This window comes from Bacillus rossius (assembly GCF_032445375.1).
Source record: "Bacillus rossius redtenbacheri isolate Brsri chromosome 4 unlocalized genomic scaffold, Brsri_v3 Brsri_v3_scf4_1, whole genome shotgun sequence".
NCBI lineage: Eukaryota > Metazoa > Arthropoda > Insecta > Phasmatodea > Bacillidae > Bacillus > Bacillus rossius.
In genome coordinates, this window is record NW_026962010.1 from 27,171,614 (window position 1) to 27,196,645 (window position 25,032).

The following is a 25,032-nucleotide window of genomic DNA, read 5'->3' on the forward strand; positions in this document are numbered from 1 at the left end:
AAGTACTATAAGTATGACAAACATTGAGAGCCCTTGATTTAAAATAATCACATGAAGTAATAAACACCTAAAAGAGGTTATACAATAGCGCGGCGCAATTCTTACAATTTTCGTACGGGAATAATTCTAATAAAAATAAATGTAAAATATTTTTCATGAGAAACACTACTTTAAATTTACGTTGCAAACAATATAAATTATTTCATTTTACGTAACAACGGCACGTTTAAAACTCCGGCCAACTCAATGATATCATAGCGACTGAAGTGCCAAGGAGTTGGACGAAAAGGGGTAGGAGAAAATGCTGTGTCGTTGCGGGAAGTAGATAACACTTCTACGTGCGAGATACGTGGGTGGCCGAGCGGGCAGGCTGGTAGTATTGCATCACCGCGCAGAGAGCAGCGGAGAGCAGGAAGCGTCCCTCATGATGTATGATAAGATAAGGCGGTGAACGTGTAGCTTATGCTACATAGCATAAATTAACTACCGAAGGAAACAAAGAATTATAAACGAATTGTATACGGTGTTTTGGTTAAAATAAAGATTTACGGTCATTGTAAACGACGTTATTGTGAATCGGCGACAACTTAAATTGAAACATGAGTACTCAAACATTAGCGACGTTAATCCGAAACGACGTAAATCGGTACGACGTAAATAGAGGACTTACTGTATTCAGTGCTTCTCCCTGCGTCGAGCTACTTTCGAGTGTGATCCGCTTGGAGAAAGCCAGTCTACCCTCTGGAGTTCCGTACGGTTCTGCCACGTTTCCGGTCAGTACATAAAACATAAAATATTGACATCAGTGTCTTTGCGCTGTCTTTAAAAAGTAAGACGTGAGCATACTTAGCAAGGGGGTTCCTTTTCTGTGCTACAGGTTCCTGCGACCAGCGTGTGCTGCACGACGTTCCAGCCCTCCTCGTTGTACGTGCGTGCAGTGCACCCAGAGCCGTTCCTGTTTTCGTCTGGTGAGTTGAATTTTTTTTTTAAATTTCAACTTTTGCTTGTATACATGTACATGTCTGTGTGTTAGAGTTTGTGCGCGCGAATGCCTTTATGCTTGAAATTTTTATTTTTTTAATTATGCTTGGCAAATAAAAAATTAAATTAACATGAAAATCACAAACATATAAACCTTAATCATTCAATACTTCAGTTTCAAAATTTTAAGACGAAAAAAATTAAATAAAGTATATTACTATAATTTATCTGCTCATGTTACAGACTCCATCAACATGAAGAGGACTTTGACTGGGGTTCCCGTGGCAGCCGGCCAGCCCTCGACCACGGGAGCCGTCTAGCCTACGACCTCGGGGACCAGCCAGCTTGTGTCATCTCAGGTATGTGCACCGTCACCAGGGAATGGGTGTGCATACTGTGGCAAAGTTTTTACTGCTAGCCGCAGTGCCAGACGGCATGAGCGTGCGTGCCAGGCGAATCCCGACTGTACTACCACCAGCCAATGTCATACTTGTGGCAAGACAATAAGCCGCAAAGACAGTTTGGCCCGCCACATTAGAACATGTGAGGGCACCGTCGAGCACAGCTCAGGCTCGAGGTGCATTCACTGCGGGCAACATTTCAAACATAGCTATGATGCCAGACGCCACGAAAAGAGCCAGTGCCTGTTCAATCCTGGTCGTATGAGCTATAAATGCATAAAGTGCCAGGGCGAATTCACACGTAAAGATAATTTACTGACACACATTTAGACGTGCAAGGGCCTGACTCCTCAGGCCGCTAAGAGACGGCGTACGGACGAGTCCTCTGGCCTGCAACAGCCCGGCCCCAGCACTCGCCCGCAATACGTGGCGAGTGTGCCCGACCAGGCACAGCGAGACTTGGAGGCGCAAGCGCCTGACCAGGCTCAGGTTGACTTGGGGGCAGGCGGTTCCGGGTTTGTTGAGGCGGAGAGTGCGTTCTGCAGAAATTTGAAAACAATAGTGGCAGTCAACAATGGTGCGACCAAAGATATTTGCACGTACCTGGGCGAAATGAAAAATAATTTGATCGATCACATTTCCCAGGAAGTACGTGAAAATGGCCCAGTAAAGTTCAATGTATGGCTTGAATGTGATTATGCCAAGCCCGCTCCCTTCGATGAAGGTGTAGACAAGAGGGCATTCAAGACAAAGAATATACCTATCTATGAAGAGAGCGACATTGAAGAGGCAGTAACGGAATGTATTGAGAAAATATGTAGGGAGGAAGATGAATATGTAAGTAAAGGCTCGGGGTGGACTCTGTCTTCAGTAAAGAAAATTCAGCTACGTTTCAACAAGTTAGTACCACTGCGAGTCTCCTCCTACATTGATCTACCATCCACAATCAAGAACAGGAAAGCATGCATAAATCCCATGAACCTGGAAGATAACGAGTGTTTCAAGTGTGCCATACTGGCGCGGTACGTGGAGGGGGAACATGTCAACCGAGTCGACCATCGATACCTTGAGCTTCAAGGTAAATTTGATTTTTCAGGACTGGAGTTCCCCACCCTCCTCCACCAAATCAAAGTGTTTGAGAGGAACAATCTCGAAGTGTCTGTCAACATCTACATCATCGATGAGAACGACAAGATCGCGCCAGTGCGTGTGGGGAAGGAGGAAAAGCAACACCATTTCGACCTCCTGTTGGTAACGTTCGAAGATAAGAACTCGCACTTTTGTTACATAAAAAATTTCTCAAGACTCGTCAGGCCCCAAATCACCGCCCATCATGCGAATATACATGTCTGCAAGAGATGTTTTACGTACTACGATGATCAGCACCGAGTTTCAGGACTGACAGGGCAGCAGTGTCTCGACGCGCACAAGAAATTCTGCAGCACCCATGCTCCTGTGCGTGTCGAGATGCCTAAAGCTGACAAGAATGGCAAGCCACCTGTCCTAGAATTTAAAAACTTCCACCACATGTCAAAGATGCCCATCGTCGTTTATGCAGACTTTGAGGCAATGCTCGTGCCCATCTCATCATGCCAGCCGAACCCCCAGCAATCGAGCACACAGGCCTACCAGAAGCACGAAGCCTTTAGTTATTGTATATATGTCAAGGTGGATAATGATGTGATCCCAGCCACACTCACCACCTCGCTGCCGCAAGAGCCGATTCTGTACAGGGGTCCCGATGCTGAGGCAAAATTCGTGGAGACCATTGTTGACATTGGTAAAAAGGTTAAGGACATATACGAGACGAGCCTGTCAATGACGTTGCTGACGACTCAAGAATATGTCAGCTTCGTCGCAGCCCATCAGTGCTGCTACTGTAAAAAGTCATTCACGGCCTACAACATCAAAGTAAAGGACCACGACCATTTTAGTGGTAAATACCTTGGTGCCGCCTGCAACAGCTGCAATCTCCTGCGCAGGCGGCCCAAGAAGCTTTTTGTGTACTTCCACAACCTGGGTTATGATGAAAAGTTTATAATCAAGAAACTGGGCTACGACAACAAGGAAATATTTATTATTCCCCACACGCAAGAGAAAATGATTACATTCTCTAAGAATCTAGGTAACAAATTCTCCGTACAGTTTATCGATACATTCAGGTTCATGGCACGAAGTTTGGCGTCCCTCGCGTCGTACCTGCCAGCCGACAAATTCGTTGAAACATAAAAATTCTTCACCCAAAATGAATTGAATCTTGTAACAAGAAAAGGTGTGTTCCCCTACGACTACGTGACCTGCTGGGAAAAACTTGACGAGCCACAACTGCCTGCGAAAGAGGAGTTTTACAATATATTAAATGTCAGCCATATCAGCGATGCAGAATACAGACATGCGCAGGCAGTGTGGAGCGAGTTCGGCTGCGTGACCCTGGGTGAATACAGCTACGTCTACCTCAAGATGGACGTGCTGCTGCTGACGGATGTGTTTGAAAACTTTCGACAGCTCTGCCTCAAGACCTACGGCATCGACTGCAGCCACTATGTCAGCGCGCTAGAGTTCACGTTCGACGCTATGCTAAAGCATACAAAGGTACAGCTGGAGTTGATGACAGAATACGACATGCACATGTTCGTCGAAACTGGGATCAGGGGCGGGGTTGCTCAAGTGGTCAAGCGCCACTGTAAGGCCAACAATGTCTGCCTTCCCCGCACCTACGATCCCAGCCAGTCATCAACCCACGTCATGTAGCTGGACGCCAACAACCTCTATGGATGGGCCATGTCCCTGCCTCTTCCCGCCAGCGGCTTCAGGTGGGCGGGCACGGACATTGACGTCATGACCATACCGGACGAGGGGCGGATGGGTTACATCCTACAAGTGGATGTTGAGTACCCATCCGCCCTGCATGACGAGCACAAAGACCTGCCGTTCCTGCCCGTCAACAAGTGCCCGCCCGGCTCGCGTCAGCCTAAATTAATGACGACGCTCGAGAAAAAGAGTAATTACATAGTGCATTATAGAAACCTGAAGCAGGCTCTCCAGCACGGACTGCGAATCACAAAAGTACACCGAGTTCTGGAATTTGAGCAGCGTGCGTGGATGAAGCCCTTCATTATAAAAAATACGATTATGAGGCAGAATGCTTCCAATGAATTCGAAAAAGAATTTTTTAAGTGGCAAACAATGCATGTTTTGGTAAACTATTAGAGCAAAAGAGGAAGAGGCAGAGGATGGAACTCGTATGCAGCGAGAAGAGGCTGCGGAAAGTTGTGGCATAGCCAGCGTTCCAGGACAGGACAGTTCTCGATGAAAACTTGGCTCTGATCAAACTCCAGCATGAGAGTATCCTCTTTGACCGCCCTGTATATGCTGGTTTAGCCGTCCTGGAGTTGTCCAAAACGCTCATGTACAATTTCCATTACGACATAATGAAGGTAAAATATAAGGACAACATCACGCTGGCGTACATGGACACGGACAGTTTCATCTATGAAATCAAGACGCACAACTTTTACCAGGACCTGGCCGACGACTCTGCGCTCATGAGCGTGTTTGACACGAGCGCGTATCCCATTGACCACCCCTGCTACTCGCCCACCAATAAAAAGGTGGTGGGCAAATTCAAAGATGAGTGCAATGGGGTGGCGATGGAGGAGTTTGTCGGCCTCAGAGCAAAATTATATACATATAAATATAACGATAATATATCCAAGAGAGCTAAAGGAATTCAGAAATGTGTGGTGAAGAACAAAATTACGTTTGAAGATTTTCTTGAAGTCCTGGAACACCACACAACAAAGCGTGCGCAAGTCCGGTCCATAAGGTCACACCAAATGGTATTGTACACAGAAACTATGAATAAATTGGCACTTAGTTGGCACGACGATAAACGCATAATATGCGATGACGGAATTCATACGTTACCATATGGGTACAATGGATAATGCTATTGTAGCTCAATAGTTATACATGATAAATATGTCTGCAAAATAGTACAATATTTTTTTTACAAAGAAAAAAAAAGTGAACTTATAACATGAAATGTTGAAACTGGTGACTGTGCTCGTACGTTTCGTGTAGGATTCACTGATGGGGTGAAGCATGGTGTGGACTTTGAGGACCCCCGGACCGATACAGTAGCCGACAGGGTCCGTCAGGAATACCTACTGATATTTTACGAGTATGGCGCTAGTGATGCCACAAGGTAGCCACCCATGTCTCTGTTGATTAGGTGTACATAGCCTTCGTCGGTGGATTATGCAACGTCGGATTGTTCGTTGTTTGATCTTTGCATCGTTGTTTGTGGTGCAATGCTTTTCTTCGTTGTGGATATGCACCTACGTTGTTTGTGGTGCTATGTTTTTGGTTTGTTGGATGGTGGTTGGTTTTCTGCACCTACGTTGTTTTTTGGTGCACCGTTTATTCTTGGTTGGTTGGATGGGTTGGAAGTGGTGGTGTTTTGCATCCTCGTTGTTTGCGATGCTACTTTTTTGGTTGGTTGGTTGGGATGGTAGTGTTGGTGTTTTGCATCCTCGTTGTTTGTGGTGCTACTTTATTGGTTGGTTGGTTGGGATAGAAGTGGTGGTTTTATGCATCCTCGTTGTTTGCGATGCTACTTTTTTGGTTAGTTGGTTGAGATGGAAGTTGTGGTTTTATGCATCCTCGTTGTTTGCGATGCTACTTTTTTGGTTGGTTGGTTGGTATGGAAGTGGTGGTTTTATGCATCTACGTTGATTTGTGGTGCTATGTTTGTTGGTTGGATGGGTTGGAAGTGGTGGTGTTTTGCATCCTCGTTGTTTGTGATGCTACTTTTTTGGTTGGTTGGTTGGGATGGTAGTGTTGGTGTTTTGCATCCTCGTTGTTTGTGGTGCTACTTTATTGGTTGGTTGGTTGGGATGGAAGTGGTGGTTTTATGCATTCTCGTTGTTTGCGATGCTACTTTTTTGGTTGGTTGGTTGTGATGGAAGTGGTGGTTTAATGCATCCTCCTTGTTTGCGATGCTACTTTTTTGGTTGGTTGGTTGGGATGGAAGTGGTGGTGTTTTTCACCTACGTTAATTTGTGGTGCTATGTTTTTTGGTTGGATGGTTGGGATGGAAGTGGTGGTGTTTTGCACCTACATTAATTTGTGGTGCTACGTTTTTTGGTTGGTTGGTTGGGATGGAAGTGGTGGTGTTTTGCACCTACGTTAATTTGTGGTGCTACGTTTTTTGGTTGGTTGGTTGGGATGGAAGTGGTGGTGTTTTGCACCTACGTTAATTTGTGGTGCTACGTTTTTTGGTTGGTTGGTTGGGATGGAAGTGGTGGTGTTTTGCATCCTCGTTGTTTGCGATGCTACGTTTTTTGGTTGGTTGGTTGGGATGGAAGTGGTGGTGTCTTGCACCTATGTTAATATGTGGTGCTCCTTTTTTTGGTTGGTTGGTTGGGATAGAAGTGGTGGTTTTATGCATCCTCGTTGTTTGCGATGCTACTTTTTTGGTTGGTTGGTTGGGATGGAAGTGGTGGTGTTTTGCATCCTCGTTGTTTGTGATGCTACTTTATTGGTTGGTCGGTTGGGATGGAAGTGATGGTGTTTTGCATCCTCGTTGTTTGTGATGCTACTTTATTGGTTGGTTGGTTGGGATGGAAGTGGTGTTTTGCATCCTCGTGGTTTGCGATGCTACTTTATTGGTTGGTTGGGATGGAAGTGGTGGTTTTATGCATCATCGTTGATTGCGATGCTACTCTCTTGGTTGGTTGGTTGGGTTGGAAGTGGTGGTGTTTTGCATCCACGTTGTTTGCGATGCTACTTTATTGGTTGGTTGGTTGGGATGGAAGTGGTGGTGTTTTTCACCTACGTTAATTTGTGGTGCTACGTTTTTTGGTTGGTTGGTTGGGATGGAAGTGGTGGTGTTTTGCATCCTCGTTGTTTGTGATGCTACTTTTTTGGTTGGTTGGTTGGGATGGAAGTGGTGGTGTTTTGCATCTTCGTTGTTTGTGATGCTACTTTATTGGTTGGTTGGTTGGGATGGAAGTGGTGGTGTTTTGCACCTACGTTAATTTGTGGTGCTACTTTTTTGGTTGGTTGGTTGGGATGGAAGTGGTGGTGTTTTGCATCCTCGTTGTTTGTGATGCTACGTTTTTTGGTTGGTTGGTTGGGATGGTAGTGGTGGTGTTTTGCATCCTCGTTGTTTGTGATGCTACTTTATTGGTTGGTTGGTTGGGATGGAAGTGGTGGTTTTATGCATCCTCGTTGTTTGCGATGCTACGTTTTTTTGGTTGGTTGGTTGGGTTGGAAGTGGTGGTTTTATGCACCTATGTTGATTTGAGGTGCTACGTTTTTTGGTTGGTTGGTTGGTTGGTTGGGATGGAAGTGGTGGTGTTTTGCATCCTCGTTGTTTGTGATGCTACTTTTTTGGTTGGCTGGATGGTGGTTGGTTGGTTAGTTTGGTTTTATGCACCTACGTAGTTTTTGGTGCAATACATATATTTTTTTACACTGATGTGTTTTTACACCGATGCGTTTTAAGTGTTTATATGCAATTTTATGCGTCGATGGGCTCCTTAAATCGATGGTTTCATGCCAATGGTGTCAACGATGGACTGTTACGCCGCTGGGTTCCACTGTCTATGTTATACAAGATTTCGGTGTTGATACGTCGTTGTGACTGGGCAATTTCAGTGTTTGTATGTGACATTGTTAAATTTAAGCACGTGCTTTGTGTCAATATGGTAGATCTTTCTGGTAGGCTTGCATCGTTGTAATGGGCCACGGCTAAATAGAGACGTTGTTCATAAGTACTTGACTACATGTGTGATGTATGTATATTGCATATGGAGGCAAGGTACTTGTGCGTGACTAGACTGTTTAGCGGTGTCGGTCTCCAGCCTGTTCCGAACACAGAGAGCTGCGATGCAAGCTTTTTTGTTTGAGTGACTAATATTATATTTAAGTATTTAGCAGGTGAGCAGTTGCTACGATGGAGAGAGATATTCGACGTGAGGAGGAGAGGGAGCCAGTGGGATGGAGATGGAGAGACGTTGGGACGAGCGTGGCCTGCTGACAGAAAGATCTGCGAATCTACACTCTCACACATGAAATTAAAAAAAAAAAATGTATATATATATATATTAACTACAATATATATGTAACTATAAAAATTTTTAACTTTGTGTTTTATTTCTATAGTACTAATACCTTGGTTTTTTTTTCTTGATGAGAAAAAATTTATAATGTATGATTGAGAACATACATTGCTGCAAAAAGAGTAAAATGATTATTTTTTTTTTTTTTGCATACTTAAGTTTATTGTTGAAACTTGGAATTAAGAGTCTTTACTTCACAAAAAACCATATTAAAGGTGAAAAAAAGAATAAAACAAATACAATGGTAATCATTTTTTATTTTCAAATAAAATTCGCCAGTTCTACACACACACAACAGACATTTACATAGGAAACATTTTCAAATATCAGAAATATATTTAATCTTCACTGTAGTAATAAGGATGTTCATAGAGCCACAGCTTCAGTAACTGGCTATTACAATGTGCACAGTGAAAACCATTATAAAATTTATCGCAATTTTCAATTTGGTTTCCGTACATATTTAACAGTTTGTTGAAGCCAGGACAGTTGCCTTGTTTACGAAGATCAATTACTTTGCCACTGCACAAATCACTCACAATATGTTTATGTTCATTACCACGGACGTAAACAACGTCGTCCTCCGGCTCGACGAGGTCCGACAGCACAGACACAAGTTGGTCATAGTCCACATCACCGTCATTCCACGAGAGCCCGTTCACTTCATAGGTTAGTCGACGGTTCTCGCGTTGAGAGAATCTGTCCAATTCCGACCAGTCGCAAGGAGGTTTAAAGATGTATTCGTAGGTCCTGGTTTCTTCACCTCCAATAATTGACATCACTGACAGTTGCTTCACTACGGGTCCCTTTTGGGACGTAAGACACTGGACGTTGACAAGAAAGAGTGTCATTTTGTCATTACTCACAGTTACACGTACGACGAGGCTGGAGAGGCACCTAGATTATGTCTGCGGCACAACGCTCAGGATCTAGGCTGCTGCTGCTGCTGCCTGCACGCATCTCGCCGCTTCTTGCACCATGACTTCATGTGCGGTGTGTCGGGGACGCTGGAGCTTCTTCTGACGCACTCGGTGCACGGCGAACAATCTTGAATGTCTGGGTCTTGCTGTAGGTACACCGGCAGGAACTTGTAGACGTATCTTATCTCATGAGGGGCGTAGACCAGGAGAAACTCTTTAGGTAAGTACGGCAACTCCGTCTCCTTATCCAGTGCCGCAAGCGTGCGCACTTTACCATATGCTAAGATGGCCGACAAGATCTTTATTTTGCTCGCACAACAAGCAAACATTACCGCCTCAGTATATGACTGGTGCGCGCGAGGAACTGGAGGTAACTGAAGGCTTCCCGGGTCCGACAACAGGTGTATTTATACTCTACAAAAATTAGGGGAGGAGGGTAGGGGTGGGAATGACGGTAAAGAGAGATGGAGGGGTGAACTTTTTTTTTCTTGTAGGGGTGGGGGAACAGCAACAGTAGTTTTTTTTACGATAAAATAAATAATGAAAAAAAAAATGGGTTCGATGGAGGTGGGGGGAAGAAGATATATGTGCTATGAAAAAAAGTGGTGGGGGTAAGTCAGTCTGCCTACAGCCACCACGGGGGAAGGAGCCTGTCGCCATTTTTAAATTTTTTTTTGCACCCGTCGGGTTCGAACCGAGGACTCCGAACTCCGTGTCTAAAAAGTACGTTTTTTTTAAAGAAAATATATTAAAATTTTATTAATTGGATTTTTTTATAATTTTTAAAAAAAATTTCATTAAAATCTGATAATAAATAAAAAAGTTAAAGATGGCGGACGTAACGGAAAATGCAACGGTGACGTCATAATTAAAAATGGCGGAAAACAAAATTGCGGAAAGTTCGAGAAAACAAAATGACGTCATCCAAGATGGCGGATCCAAAATGGCCGCCGGGGTCAAGATCAAAGGTCAAGGTCAAGGTCATCCAAGATGGCCGCCGTGACGTCACAATCCAAGATGGCGGTCGGCACCACAGGCACCACAGCCTGACGCCTGGCGCTGGAGGAACTATTATATACTACTTATGGCTCATTTCACCAACAATGTCTTCTTTTTGTTGATTTTTATGTCAAAAAATCAGTTTGTGTTTATTACGAAAATTTTTAATTACTCTTACTATTTATACATTTTCTTGCAGCAATTTCAATTTTTTTTTCTACTTTCAGTTCAATGCATGGTCAACATAGAAGTAGGTACAAAAGGGGGTTATAATTAATAAATTACAACAAGCATAAACCATTAAATATTGGTGTGTACATTTGATGGCAATGTTTACTTTATAATGAAAGCATTGAGCATTCTTACAATGCTATTACTATTTTGAGTAAATGTTATTTTTAACTTTAAATCATACAAAATTGTAAACTTATTTTCAAAGTGGTATAGTTAGAGTGAGCAACCCATCTATAACAGCATCAATTTATCATGGTTTAAACTGCTGCTTGATATAACAGGCATTTTCTTTCCGTGTCGTTTCATGGTCGCCAACTGCTGTTCTATACGAAGAGCCTATGATGTACATTCTGTATTGCACAGACCCGAACAAGCCCGAATATCCACCTTCGGCCAACTTCGTCAGTTATTTTGTTTATTGCTTTACAAAATTGTGAATGGTTGGCTATGTTAGGTTAGTATAGCTACATTAAAAATACTGTCAAATCATTTTAATGCCGACGTTGGCCGAAGGTAGATATTCGGGCTTGTTCAGGTCTGTGCAATACAGATTGTACATTGTACGCTTCCCGTTCTATACAAAGACGTTACGTAAGTTTTACAAAAGCTAAAATATGAACAGTGTTTAAGTAGGGCAAGTTGCAACAAAGGTATTATGTATGTTGGCTATATTGAGTGCATTGCTAACAACATAAATAAAGATGTGTGGTTTTATAAAATCTGCAGTACGTTTCAAAGTTGTATTGAAATTACTTTTCATGTATTTTTAACGTGTTTTCACACCAATAAATGGAGTGATACACTTGAACAATGGAATGACAGCCCACTGGCTACCTTTCCGAGACTGAAATTGTTAGCCAGAATATATTTTGACTTTCCACCTGCCTCAATTCATTCTGAAAGATTGTTTAGCTCTGCAGGTGGAATTTGTACCAAAAAACCGAATCGCGTTTCACCTGAAAATGCTAACATTTCCCCACAAAAATCTGAAATTTGTTTCCTAGCAGTTAGAATATGTTTTTTGCATACTGTAGGTAATACATACACCAGAATATTGCTTATCTGGCCTTGAAAAACAATTTAATTTTTTAAGACCTTGAATTTAGAGAGCTTATTTGTAGGTTATTATGATAATTTCATTATTAGCTTTCATTTAATGTGAATTTACAATATTTTACAATTAATAAAAATAAAATACATTCACATAAGTATGTTTTATTAATATTTAACATTTTTCATTATTGTCTCTAACAGTTCTCCAGAACCACAATTTTATAGAATCAGTGTTAGAAATGAGATAGGCCTATTATCGGAATATCGGGTATCGGGTATCGGATCGGTAAATTTGGAAATATCTGAATCGGTATCGGTATCAGGTTTTTGGATATTGGGCCAGCAGTATCACTAATACAACTGATCTATTTAATGTAGCGTTTACATTTTTGTGTCATAATTGTGATTTATTAATTGATTTTTTTTAACATACTGGTAGGAAATAGAAAATATATATACTTATGTATATGTTAATTTGACAGTCTAGGTAGGTAGATAGTAAATGTATTTAATAACATTGATCTGTAAATAGATATTTAATGATTTTTTTGCTAATGATATATTTTATAACACATACCGTATTTACTCGCATAAAGGCCCCCCTTTTTTCCCCAAATTTTCGACTCCAAAAAAGGGTAGGGGGCCTATACGCGAATTTGGAGGAAAAAATAGATTTTTCTCTTTAAGTCGTGCGTCTTTGTTCGAATGAGGTAGGGCGGGGGCGGCAGCGACGCGGCAGGAGGCTCAGACTTGTTGCTTAATCAGGCAATACCGCCGCAGGGTAAGCTACAACTGTACTGTCATCATAGCCATTGCGGGCCTCGAGGTCCGAATGCCAGATCCGGGCATTGAACCGCGGGCCCGCGTAGAGTTACAGGCCGCGGATTGCCGCCCACTACCTCTAGTTGTGAAAATAGATATTAGGTTTGAATGGTGATGTAGATAACGGATGTTTGGTGGCCCTGAGGTGTTTGTGAGTTGGGTGGTTTGACGGGGTTGCAGTAGGGACTCGAACCCGTGCTGTGCGATTTCAGGAGCACGGTGGGAGAATGTTGTGTGATTTGGGTTCGTGGGTTCGAATCCCAGCGGAGAAAGTTTCAGCGGGCTGCATGCCCTGCGCTCTTTATTTCGGGTGTATAGGTTGTTAGCTGGCTATGGTTTCTGTTCGTATTGGGTAAACGAACAGTTAGATAAGTTATAGGATGGTGTATGTTGGTGGTGACTGTGATTTTTGTGGAACTTGTTCGCAATGAATGGTAGACCTGGGTGAAATGTTGTATGAGTACACTCCTCGGGGCGACAGTCCAGCCCCAGACGGTCCCCAGAAAGCTCTCTTCCTTCGGAGGCCGCCACTGGAAGTCCTGGCTCACCTCAAGAAGCTTATTAGCCATGTGTTGTTTATGCACATGGACTAATCGCGTGATCTCGTCCGCTGGTCCACGCAGTCGCGCGGTCAGGTTCTCGTCAGGCGGGAGAGAGTCTGCACCCCTGTCCGTCCTCCCCCTGCTCTCGTTGCTTGGTTTGCAGGGTCCTGGGTTCTTACCGGTGACCCCAGCTGCTCCCTCCTTCCGGCTGTCTGCTTTGTACCCTGGAGGATCTCCCGCACCTGTGAGCATTCCCAGGTGCAGGCGGCTGACAGTACAGCCGCAGCGCGCTAAGCGCAGCGCCTGCCTGCGCCGACTGCTGGTTTGGGCATTTCTCGACCGTGCAGCCTCTACGTGGACCTGGGTCGAGGCCCTAGTGGGTGCACACTGTTGTTCCCGGGGTGCTGGGTCATCCCCCAGTGGCACGCTGTTTTTGCCCTGAGGTGGAGCATGCTGTGGGTCGGTGGTGTTACTACCCACTTTCCCCTCTAAAGCGTGAGTGCGGGGTTGACTCTGATGTCTGGGGTGTTTCTTTCGACTCCCGCCGTGGGTCCCGCCACCGGGATCCGTGCGCGGCCAGCAGACCAGGCTGGCCACAGCTCTCTCTGCGATTTGTTCAGGGTGTTGTGAGCCGAGGGCGTTTGTAGCTAACGACCTCCTCCGGATCGTAGCTGCCCAGTTCGCGAATTAGGGCGTTTCCGTGTGCCCCAGTAGTGTCATAGAACTTGATGTTGCGTGAGGAGATGATTTGTGAAATGAGATACATTCTGGTGAGCCTTTGAAGAGTTGTAATACGAGTATACCTGTCCATGCCTGTCATCAATCATAGTGCCTGGTTCTGCGCTACCTGTAACCTCTGTATTGTTCGACGGGCTGCGTAACCCCACACCTCAACTGCATACAACATCGCGGGCAGAACAACTGCTTTGTATATGCAGAGCTTGGTCCTGTCTGGCAGCACTCGCCCCTTGAACAGCGAATAGAGTGCCCCTACTCTCTTTTTGCATTCAGCCACTCTATTGACTATGTGGTGCTGCCATGTCAGGCGGGAATCAAAATTTAAGCCTAGATATTTTGCTGTTGCGGCAAAAGGAATGGGCGTTTCGAAAAGTTCTAGAGGCAGTGGGGGCTCCGGCCTGCGGCGAGTGAAGATGATGGCTGCCGACTTATCGGCGTTGGCCTTGATCCGCTAACGCTCCAACCACCACTCGAAGGTTTGCAGGTACCCTTGTAGTCGCTCCTGCACCTGCTCGATGTTTGCGCCTGTGGTCCACAGCGCAGTGTCGTCCACCAAGAGCTGGACGCGCACATCCGGCGCTGTGGGGATCTCGGCTACATACAAACAATACAGAAATGGGCTGAGGCGTGCCCCCTGCGGCACTCCGCTTATGATAGGCCGTGGCCGAGACAGCTTACCCTCCACCTTGACTCGGAATGTCCGGCCGGCCAGAAAGCTAGACACGAGGAGAATGTAGTGGGGTGGAAAATGGAGGTTGATGAGTTTGAAAAAGAGTCCCTTATGCCATACTTTGTCAAATGCCTTTTCCACGTCCAGGAACACTGCCATCATATGCTCCCGGGCGTTGAAGGCACCTGTGGCCGACTCGACCATCCGCGTCAGAGGGTGTGTCGTGGAGTGTGCCTCCCGGAAGCCATACTGGTAATCCGGGAGCACCCCGAGGGCAATGGCATGCGCTGACAGACGAATCAATATCACTTTCTCAGCCAGCTTACTGAGCGAGCTCAGCAAGCTAATTGGTCGGCGGTTCTTTGGGAAAATCGGATATTTACCTGGTTTTGGCAGGGTAATTACATGAGCCTCTTTCCACGCTTGCGGGAATACCCCAGTATGCAGAATCGCAGTCAGTACTCGGGCCAAGAATTCTCTCGCACAGGGCGGCATGTTCTTAAGCATTAGGTTAGAGACTCGATCTGCCCCTGGGGCCCGTTGCGCTGGGAGGTCACGAATTACCCGCCTAACTTCGGCGTCTGTCACATGCTCTAAGGGTTCGAGTTCCTGCGCGACTATCCCACGGAGATGGCGGTGCACGGTGCGCTCCACCTCGTCCGTGAAGTCGTCATCCTGCGGGACCTCGTTTGGCTCAAACTGGCGTTCAAGTGTTTCTGCTATAGCCTCTGGCTTGTCTTCGGCCGTGTATGCCATGCCATGCACGCCGTGGATTGCCGGGATGACACGCCGTACCTTGGCGCCGCGCAGTGTGCTAGTCAGTTTCCACATTCGTGAGTCAGTCCACTCTGCCTCCTGGACATGTGATTCCCACTGTTTGATCTTAAGCCGCTGTGTTATACGCCTCAGCCTGGTTTTGAGTCTGTTGTATTCAATTTTTGCGGCCGGTGCATGGGTGCGCTGGTATTCGTGCCGTGCCGCGTTCTTGGTTGCTATCAAGTAGTCAATATCAGGGTACTCTGCTCGCTGTACTTCGCGCCGGGTGAGGCGTGTGGTCGCGTCCCGTGCTGCTGTGTGTAATGTGGTTGTGAAACACCCTACAGCCGCATCAACGTCGTCAGTGGTCACAAGTTCTGTGTCTGGGAACAATGTTTCTTCTAGTGTGTCTCTGTATTCTGTCCAGTTTGTCACAGAGTATTTTATTTCTGCCCTGGGCTGTGCGTCTGCACAGAGTTGCATTTCACACAGCACAGGGTTGTGGTCAGAGTCCAGCTCGTTCAATGAAGTCAGTGTGAAGTGGTGGCGTGGGTCGTTTGTAACACCAATGTCCAAAACATCCCCCGGTCCACCTGTATAAGGAAAGTGCGTTGGGAGCTCCGGGGCACGAACAAGGTACGTTTTGTCCGCCGCGTATGTCGCCAGTCTCCTACCAGCTGGGTTAGTGACTCGCGAGTGCCAGTCAGAGTGCTTTGCGTTTAAGTCACCTGCCATGAAAAAGTAAGGGCAGTGACCTGCGACCATGTCAAGATCGTCTTCATAAAAGCGCTTACTCGGGGACCTATAGACCGCAGCCACTAGTAAGTCTCCCGCCCGTGTTGGTAACACAACCGCGAGGCTCTCCAGTGTTTGTAGGTTAGTAAAAGTAACGGGATAATGTTAGAGACCGTGCTTGATGAGCATGGCCGTGCCGCGACCTGAGTCGTCTCTGTAGATAGTGTAGCCAGGGACGCTCAGTCGCTGAGTGGAGTAGGTAGTCTCATTTATCAAGGCGATTGATATGCCATAAGTTATGAGCATTTGACTGAACTCGGTGGTCTGTCGTCTCAGTCCATTCGCGTTCCAATACAGGATGTTGAAGGTCTCGTCAGTCTAGTCCGTCGTGTCCGCCATGAGAGTTACGATATGTATTCTGACATGGCGTGTAAGAATGCCATCTTTCGCAGGACTGGGTCAGAGACAGAGCGCAAGCGTATCAGATGGGGAGTGAATATTGCCAGCATCCTGGGGAGGTCCATTTCCTGTAGGAAGGAGAACAGCTCTCCCAGGGAAGCTGAGCCTTTGTCTTTGTTGGTTGTCGTATTTTTCAGCTGCGGGTGCCCCACACACATTGCGGAATCGTTGGTGCCTTGAAGTGCGGCAGATGGAGTAGAATTGGTTGCCGTGGCTGGGCGTGTGTATTGTTGCGCCGGCGAAGGAGATTGTTGGTCCTGCACTACCTGCACTGCTGAGCGAGGCTCTAATGGTGTCGAGGGAGGCGGAAATTCCGGCCACATGCGCTCTCTCTGCCCGGGAATGGTTGGCGTGGGGGGGGGGGGGGGTGGGCTTATGATGACTCGCTGGAGTTAGTGTTGAAGTGCTGGGGGCAGCATGCTCGTGGCCGACCTTGGCCAATCGTCCTGCCCCTCCCCCCGCCCCTGAGAGCACCATAGTCCGCTTTACAGCAAGTGCAGGGGCCTGTTTCTGTAATTGTGATTGCGGCTTCGCCCCCAATGTGCCCTGGCGAGGGGCAAGGGGCCTCGGGGCCGACTGTTGCTGTGTCCCCGCACCCCCCATCGCCGGCCCTGTCCTTTCGGTGGAACCCTCTCCTCGCGCGCGCGCTCCTTGCTCCGTGGTCTGTGGGACCTGGGTTAGAGTCCCACCCGTGGCCTCTCGCAGGAGCCGCAGGTACTCCGGGCACTGCTTGTAGTTGGCCGTGTGCGGCCCCCCGCACAGGCAGCACGTCGGTGGCGTGGCGGCATCTTTCACACAATCCTTGGAGAGATGTTCCTTACCGCATTTCACACAGCGAGGCGGATGGTTACAATTAATGCGTGTGTGCTTGTATTCCTGGCACCGATGGCACTGGGCTATCACCGGTGTCCTGGGGCGGTAGGGCACTATGCTGCAACGTGTGTTGCCAATGTGCGTCCAGGAGAACATGTGATCCACAGGTGTGCCCGGTGCCAGTGATACTATAAACACCGCTGTGCTCTGCAGCGTGCGCCTGCCTGAACCCTGTTCCTCTCGTGCCTGATGGAGTTGCTCGCATCCGGTGGCGGGTACTTTCTTGTCCACAAAGGCGCGGAGCAAGTCAGCGCACGGCATGGAGGGTGGGACATCTCGGACGCACACCTTGATGGGCTTGTCTCGGTCGGATGAGTACCAGTGAGCCGCGATGTTCCGCTCTCTCACTAGGTCGCAGATTTTTGCAGGATCCGCGACGTCTGTGAATTTTAGGCGCAATATTTTGCCCCTGGTGTATCCGATCAAGTAGTCGGCGCCCACAGCTCTTTGCAAGCTCTTTCGAGCTGCAGGTAAAGGTTTGCGTCCTTTATCTCGTGCCACTTTCTGGATCGGGTGGTGCGCCTAGGGGCAGTCGTGGTAGGCTGCTGTGGTTGGGGTGTAGCCTGCTGGTTAGCAACATCGGCTTCTAGTTTGGTTCGCTTGCGGCCCCTCCTTGTGACTAGGATGAACTCGCCCTCAGGGTCTGCCTGGGACGAGCCAGCCTGCCACTGCTTGGTGCCAGGGGGAGGCATGTTACCGAGCCCTGACCCACTGGGAGGCTCAGTAGGCAGGGTTGCATTGTCTGCTGTAGGCCCTGCGGCAGTTTGGGACTGATTTACGACCCCCTCAGCGAGGCTCGCTGGAGAGGCGGGTTTGACAGAGTGGGAAGCTATTCCGCTCACTGTAGTGGCCGTCTGCTCCACATGGCTAGCATGGTCGGAGGACTTGGAGCCCGTGCTCGGCAGTGACGTGGAGAGAGCCCCTCCGAGGAGCGATTGCTCAACCTCGCACTGCGACAGGGCAGGTGTTGGACATGAACCTGAGGCTTGTGGTGAGGAGTCGCTTAGGGACTTCTCACCCATAGTCTCGTTGTTGGAAGATGCGCTTTGATCGTCTGGCGCACTCTCAGTGGCCAGCGGCCGAGCATGGTTCAGTAGTACCCGCATTCCTCCAGGTACCTGGGACAGGTAACATAGAGTGCGGGGGAAAAGTGCGCGCGTGGGCCGCAGCTGCGGGCACGCAGACTTACTCACTTACTCTTTCACTTGTCTTCTTTGTTCTGTGTTCTCTGGGTGTAGAAGAGGGGAGGGGGAGATGGCTTGCCAACTCAACCCCGCCTCCTGTCGTTTTCCTCGAACGAAGAGCTCAAAAAAAAACGCGACCTGCTCGCCCGAGTGCCAGCCTGAGACTGACGCGGCAGGAGGGAGAGAGAGGCAACGACTAGGCAGGGGGGGAGAGAGAGGCAGAGGCAGCGCTTTGGCAGGAGGGGGAGAGGCAGAGGCGTGGCTTAACCTCCCTCCTGCCAGCTAGCCAGCCAACCAGACAAAGGAGTGTTAGAATCCTTGACCCACTTCCCTTCCTCCTTCACTTCCCCTCTTCACCGACAACACTCCACATCAACACAGCGGCAGCGCCCGAGTCCAGCTTTCTTTATCTTTATGTCGTTTGAGATAGGACTAACTGCTTACGTCTGGCATGCCTCACGACAGTCCTACCTTTGAATATATATACTGTATAGAAGTCGCCAGCCCAGGTTAAAATTTCTAATACGGTTTGAGGTAGTTGGTTAATTCACAGCCGCAATCGCCACCATCTCTAGGGCATCGACTTGTGGTGGTCTCTAGCGGACAAGTGTCAAACTTTTCAAACACCTCTTCCCCACCTGCCAACAAACACGCGTTGTCCTCCACCCACCGTCTACCCCACCTCTCATCCCTACAGTTTTGTGACGCACAAACTCCCGTTGAACGACCTTGAGCTGCAGTGAATGTTTCGCCCAGGCGAGCATTTCACAGTTCCTTCCTCAGATTTTGGTTTCGGGTGCGATGCGGTTGAATGTATGCGTTCTTAGTTTTCGAGGAACGATGGCAAATTTCAGAATGGGCAAGAAATGTGATTACACTGGTTGTTTTAATACGAGAAACAGTACCACAGGTATATCTACGTTCAGTTTCCCAATGAAAGACAAGGACTGTAATTTTTTTTAATTAATAGGCTATTTCAGAAGTGTAGTTCAAGGACCAAGAGGTTGTGATTATGAAAGTAAAATAGGTTCGCTCAATGATTAAAATGGTTTGTTTTTAATACGACACGTGCTTCCGTGAGGTTATAGTCTACGCATAATATGCAAAAATTTCTCTGTTTTTAGTTTCATCATCAAGTAGGAAAGGAAAAAAAAGAAGGGGGGGAAGTTTGGCTATTATTATTATATCCATAGCTTTATGGTAACCAAACAGAGAAAATAACCCGCGGATTAATTGTAATTCTGAGGTTAAGTTTACATGAACATTGTTTCAATTTAAAATAAGAGTCGTAAGTGTTTTTAAACTCTAATTATCACTGAGATGTGATTGTTGTTGAACAGTTTATATTTTCCTCCTCATTAACTGGGTTTGTGATTCGTAGCCCTATATTATTCTTAAAAGTTAATAGATATGACGTCCGTTATTGAAATATGTAGTCGTCAGTATAATGAGTGCCTGGTTCACACTTTATCCTTTATCATTGATTTTATATTTTATTCATTCACATTTCATTTCCCGGTCCCTTTAACAGAGCTAACTGAGGTGATTGCTTATTTGTCTCATGCATGATATTTTTGCCGGTGTAGTGTGTATTTTGCATAACTTTCTTACACATCGAAATATTGTGTGTATATGACAAACAACAGGGTGGTTATTAAATCGATGCATTTATAAGCTAATAACAATACCTACCATATGGTTAGTTACTGTTAACTTTAAATAGAATAATGCCCTAAAAGTTTTAAGACTATTTTTTTTTTCGAAAGTAGATTACTATATTCCTTTCCTATCATTCGGAATGATTTCACATGATTTAAAAAGAAATCTACATATTAGTTTCAATGCTTAGCGTAAAACACTAGCTTGAAAAGTTAGTAATAAATAACTTTTAACTGTTCATTAAAATTCCGAAGAATAACAATGGAGGTTGCTTTTAGCTTATAATTCACTGCCAAGATTATGATAGGTGAAAATATCAATCCCTGCATGCTGACGCTACAGTTAATTGCTTAAATTTGAACCATACTGTGCGCAAGGTAAGTTCAAAACGTCACAGCATCCTTCAAGCTGAACCAGCCAAGGATGACTTAAAGAAAAAGATCGTAAAAGTAACAAGTTTCTTAAGAATGCAGGAGGTGTAGGGGAAAAACTCGGCGCACCATCTACAGAAGAGCCCAAGTTCAATGCAAGACTAATTTTTTATTCTCGTTAGTAACAATAACAAATATATGAACCGATGTTCAAGCATAACAAAGATTTAAAAGATAATACATAAGTGGTATACTATACAACTTGTAATACTTTACACAATACAGACAAAAAGTCAGGTGGTGACGCAATCGGTAAACGATATTTTAACTATAACAGCCTACTTTAACCAGTGACCTGCAGTCAAACCAGCTATGCAAAGATTTGAAACAAAATGACAACACACTATAAATATTTACGGCGAGCGAGCCATATGGTCATGGGCGAAGGGAGAACAACTGATAAAGAACGTGGCCAACGAAAGAAAAGGAAAAATGACAAACACAACTCTAAATTAACAAGCCACTACAAACACAATAAACAAACAAACTTCGTTAAAGTTCCAATTTACTCACGCCCATGACCACGGCTTCGACGTCACCAAGTGCACAAGTGCACACACCAAACGTCAAGGCAGACTGCAGGTAGCGACACAGCTAATAGCGTGTTTATATACAAGTTAACTAGGGGCGGAGTAAGCACACAGGGGAGAGGGGAAGGAAGAGGGGAACTAGCCCGAACCGTCCAGACTGAACTGGCTTGACCGAGCACACACCAGCGGAGGGGAGGCAAGGAGGGGCAGGGGAGGTGAGAAGGAAATCACCACACACACAGCGAGCGCAGTCACGTATCAGCCGGCGGACAGTGAGGAGACGTGAGTAGACACGTAGCAGCCGGCGGACAGGTGAGACATGCGTAAGCACGGCATAAAACCCCCCGCTCTAACGAAGACTTCCAGGCGAAGAACTTTAGGCAGATGTAGGACTTCTATCCACCGAAGTAGCCGACGAGGATATGACCCAGCAGGTCCAGAGTCCATGTGTAGAAATTCAGCCATCCATCAGGGGTTCCGCCTTCCGGTAGGAACTCTGCAACTCCCAGAGTCCAGCTGACTAAACAATACTTGTGTGTGAAGTCAGTTCATACCCCACTCATCTCTGTCCGGCACCAACACATGATATCCTCTTGTAGTCACATAACGGGCCGAGGAGCATCGGAGCAGCCAAAAACTAACCAGTCCATAATAAATGGCGATACCCAGGTCACTCGACGAAAAGATGCAGGAGTCTGAGCTGGTCCGCGGATATCCGGCTGTCGTGATGCGTCCACCAGCGAACCAGTCCGGTCCTTGCGGCAGCAAACAGAATCTCCACTGCTCCATCCAGAGCGGAACCCCTCCAGGCACATGAAGGGAGCCAAGTAGCTTCGGCTGCCAAGACACTATCCCAACTGCAGTGCCTTCCAAGGCGGGCCCAGCGAAAGATGAAGCGCTGCAACAAACTCGAAGAGGGATGTGAGGAGGGAGAACACAACGGGAGTGCTTACCCCTCAGACATATGAACACCTATCTATATCAAAACACTAACTTAAAACATGAGCATATTACAACCTTACAATAAAAATGAAGATAAAGATCTACTCACAAGTCAAATAAGTATAAGTAATGCACAATAGATTATCTTCAGATTATTAAAGTTACGCATGGTAAAGCTTCAAATGTGAGACATGACATTTTCTATGCTTAACCCTACGGCCTTGCTGCGACAAAAGTACTGTGTTCCTCCCCAAAAAACGCGAAATGACGTAAGGTCCTACGTAGGGCGGAATAAATTTGGATCCTACTTGATTAACTTTAGAAGGGAGAGAAAAATTCCTGGCCAGAACGATATCTCCAGTGGTGAAGGGGGGATCTAACCTACCACTGTTATACCTGTCGCAAACAGATTCTCTAGCTTTCTGAAGATTACATGCTACTGAATCTAACACTTTCTCCATGGCATCCTGTTCCAACGGACTGTCAATGGAGAGTAAACCCCAAATACTTAACAGGGGATGGGTGAGCTCTCGTCCCAAAAAGGGGACGGAAGGTGAGAAACCTGTGGAGGAATGTACAGCACTATTAAGAGCTATGTTGATAAATTCAAGATCACGATCCCACAAGGTGTGGTCGTGGCGGTAGTATACTGTGAAAATGGACTTTAACACCTTGTTAACTCTCTCAGACATGTTGCCCTGAGGAAAGTAAGCACTGCTGAAGACAGGTTTGATGGCCCACTCAAGGCACATCTCACTCCACTCAGAAGATCTAAAATAAGTGGCGTTATCTGAAACAATCACTGAGGGTGCACCAAAAAACTTCCAAATTTGACGTCGCAATGCTAAGGTTATAGAGGAGGCTTTGAAATTACGCAAGGGAAGCAAAAAAATAAATTTAGAAAATATATCCACCATAACAAGCAAACAAGTGTTTCCTAATTTAGAACGTACCAAAGGTCCAAAGATATCTACATGCACCGTATGCCAAGGAGCGACGGGTGGATCAGCATCATATAATCCTAATTTACTATTTTGAGGTGGTTTGGAAACCTGACACTCATGACAACGCCTAACATACTGACGCACATCCTCTCGTAAGCTAGGCCAAGCAAAACTGTTGGCGATCTTCTTGAAGGTCTTTTCCATACCCAAATGGCTACCCAAAAAGGCATCGTGATAGTAACGAAGTACCAATGGTCGTAACGAGACCGGAACAAAAACCTTTCTAGCACGTCCTGTTTTACCGGTGTAGTAAAGAAGACCCTGTTCAATCAGGTAGTGCAGACTTCTCGTAGATGAACTAGATGATCATCAAAATTGTCACTATAAACTATGATATCGTCTAAATAATTGAAAGCATACTTAAATTTGATATCGTTCAACACGTGATCCAGAACACGGCTTAAGGCTTGACTTCCAAAGGAAGCTCCCATGGGAATCCGGTTATATTGAAATTGCCCCCAAGGGGTGGAAAAGGCAGTAAAACCTCTACAGGTAGGATCAATTTGACACTGGTGAAAACTGGCATTTAAATCGATAACTGAAAAAATGCGACTTTTGCCTAACTGCTGCAAAGCCATCTCCACAGTAGGTAATCCAAAATTGTCCATAATTATTTTCTTGTTTAAAGGAATAAAGTTATGTACAAGGCGGTAATCAATACCATTCTTCTTGGCTACCAGAAAGGTGGGCGTACTATAATTAGAAACAGAGGGGGAGATTACATCTGCTCGAAGAAGCTTATCCAGAATCTCTCTCATTTTAAGCTGTAGATGAGGGTTGGGCCTAAAAAATTTGGAACGCACAGGTATGTTGTCTTTCAACTGAAATTTGTAGGGTACAACATTACATCTCCCTATGCGAGACGTAAAGACTTCCGGAAACTCGGCTACTAGGGCCTTCATTTTCTGATCCTCATCACTGACTTCATCCGAAACCAGAAGCTTAAATGCGCTACGATCACCGGATTCTAATTTCAATGTTAAATTAGGTTCATATCCGAATCTAAGTTCGTGATGTGAGAAATCTATGACTGCCTGTGAGTGCCCTAAAAAGTCTAATCCTAATATGAAGGGGTAGGACAAATCAGGAACTACAAGGAACTGCCAGTCCGACGACAGTCGATCTATCTTGAAGTGTAAGACAACCATGGAATTGCTAGCTACACAAATTTTAATCTCAGCCTCATGCTGAATGTGACTTTTCAAACCTGGGGTAGAGCTACTTAATTGCCCTAAAAATGACTCACTAACCAAGCTATTGGTGGAACCGGAGTCAACAAGAGCCGAAACGCTTTTACCACACAGAGAGATAGGCACAAAGAACAAACGCGAATCAGAAGTGGCTTTCTTGTTATAAGAAGGATAGGTACGCCGACCACTCTCACGGGGTACCCCAATCAGTTTCCCGGACACTGATACCTATAGTGCCCCGCTTTCTTACACCGAAAGCAGGTTCGAGAAGAGCTGTCCCTGAGCGGCTCAGTACAACATGATGCCATATGTCCATACCGACTGCAATTGGCGCATCTAACCGATGAATCTCGGGTGACTGCCCCTAAAGGCCTCGAATTAACTGTCGTGATCCCTGGTTGAGTTACCCCATCCGATGAACAAGTAGTAACCACATTGACCTGAGTCAACCTGCCCCGCGATGACTGACGCCCAATTGGAAAGGTGGAGGGACCTGGAGAGGCTGGTGAAGGAGTAGAACATACTGAAGGAAATTGTTTTACATAATTATTCATAGCTACAATTTTGTTGTCTACTTCGCTGCTCCAACGACGCAACTCCAACATATTTGTAGGAGCGGTTAACATGACACTATGCTGTAAAATCAATGGTGAAATATTGTTAAGGATGACCTGAACTAATTGCGCTTCTGTTAATTTTAGCTCTAAAGCCTCGGCATAGCTGGACACTGAATTGATAAAATCGGAGAGACTCTCTTGTGGTCTTTGAAACCTGTAGACTAG

General features: G+C 46.0%; 1 protein-coding gene and 1 long non-coding RNA gene across 7 annotated transcripts in view; both read left to right on the forward strand.

Moving 5' to 3' along the window:
* The window catches only part of LOC134541497 (dnaJ homolog subfamily C member 17-like), a 210,725-nt gene that overhangs the window by 112,296 nt on the left and 73,397 nt on the right, over positions 1-25,032 (forward strand). The window lies entirely within an intron of this gene.
* On the forward strand, positions 1,266-8,531 carry LOC134541498 (uncharacterized). Its single transcript, XR_010076646.1, has 2 exons — positions 1,266-1,340; positions 8,328-8,531. It is a non-coding gene; the product is annotated as an uncharacterized LOC134541498 (long non-coding RNA).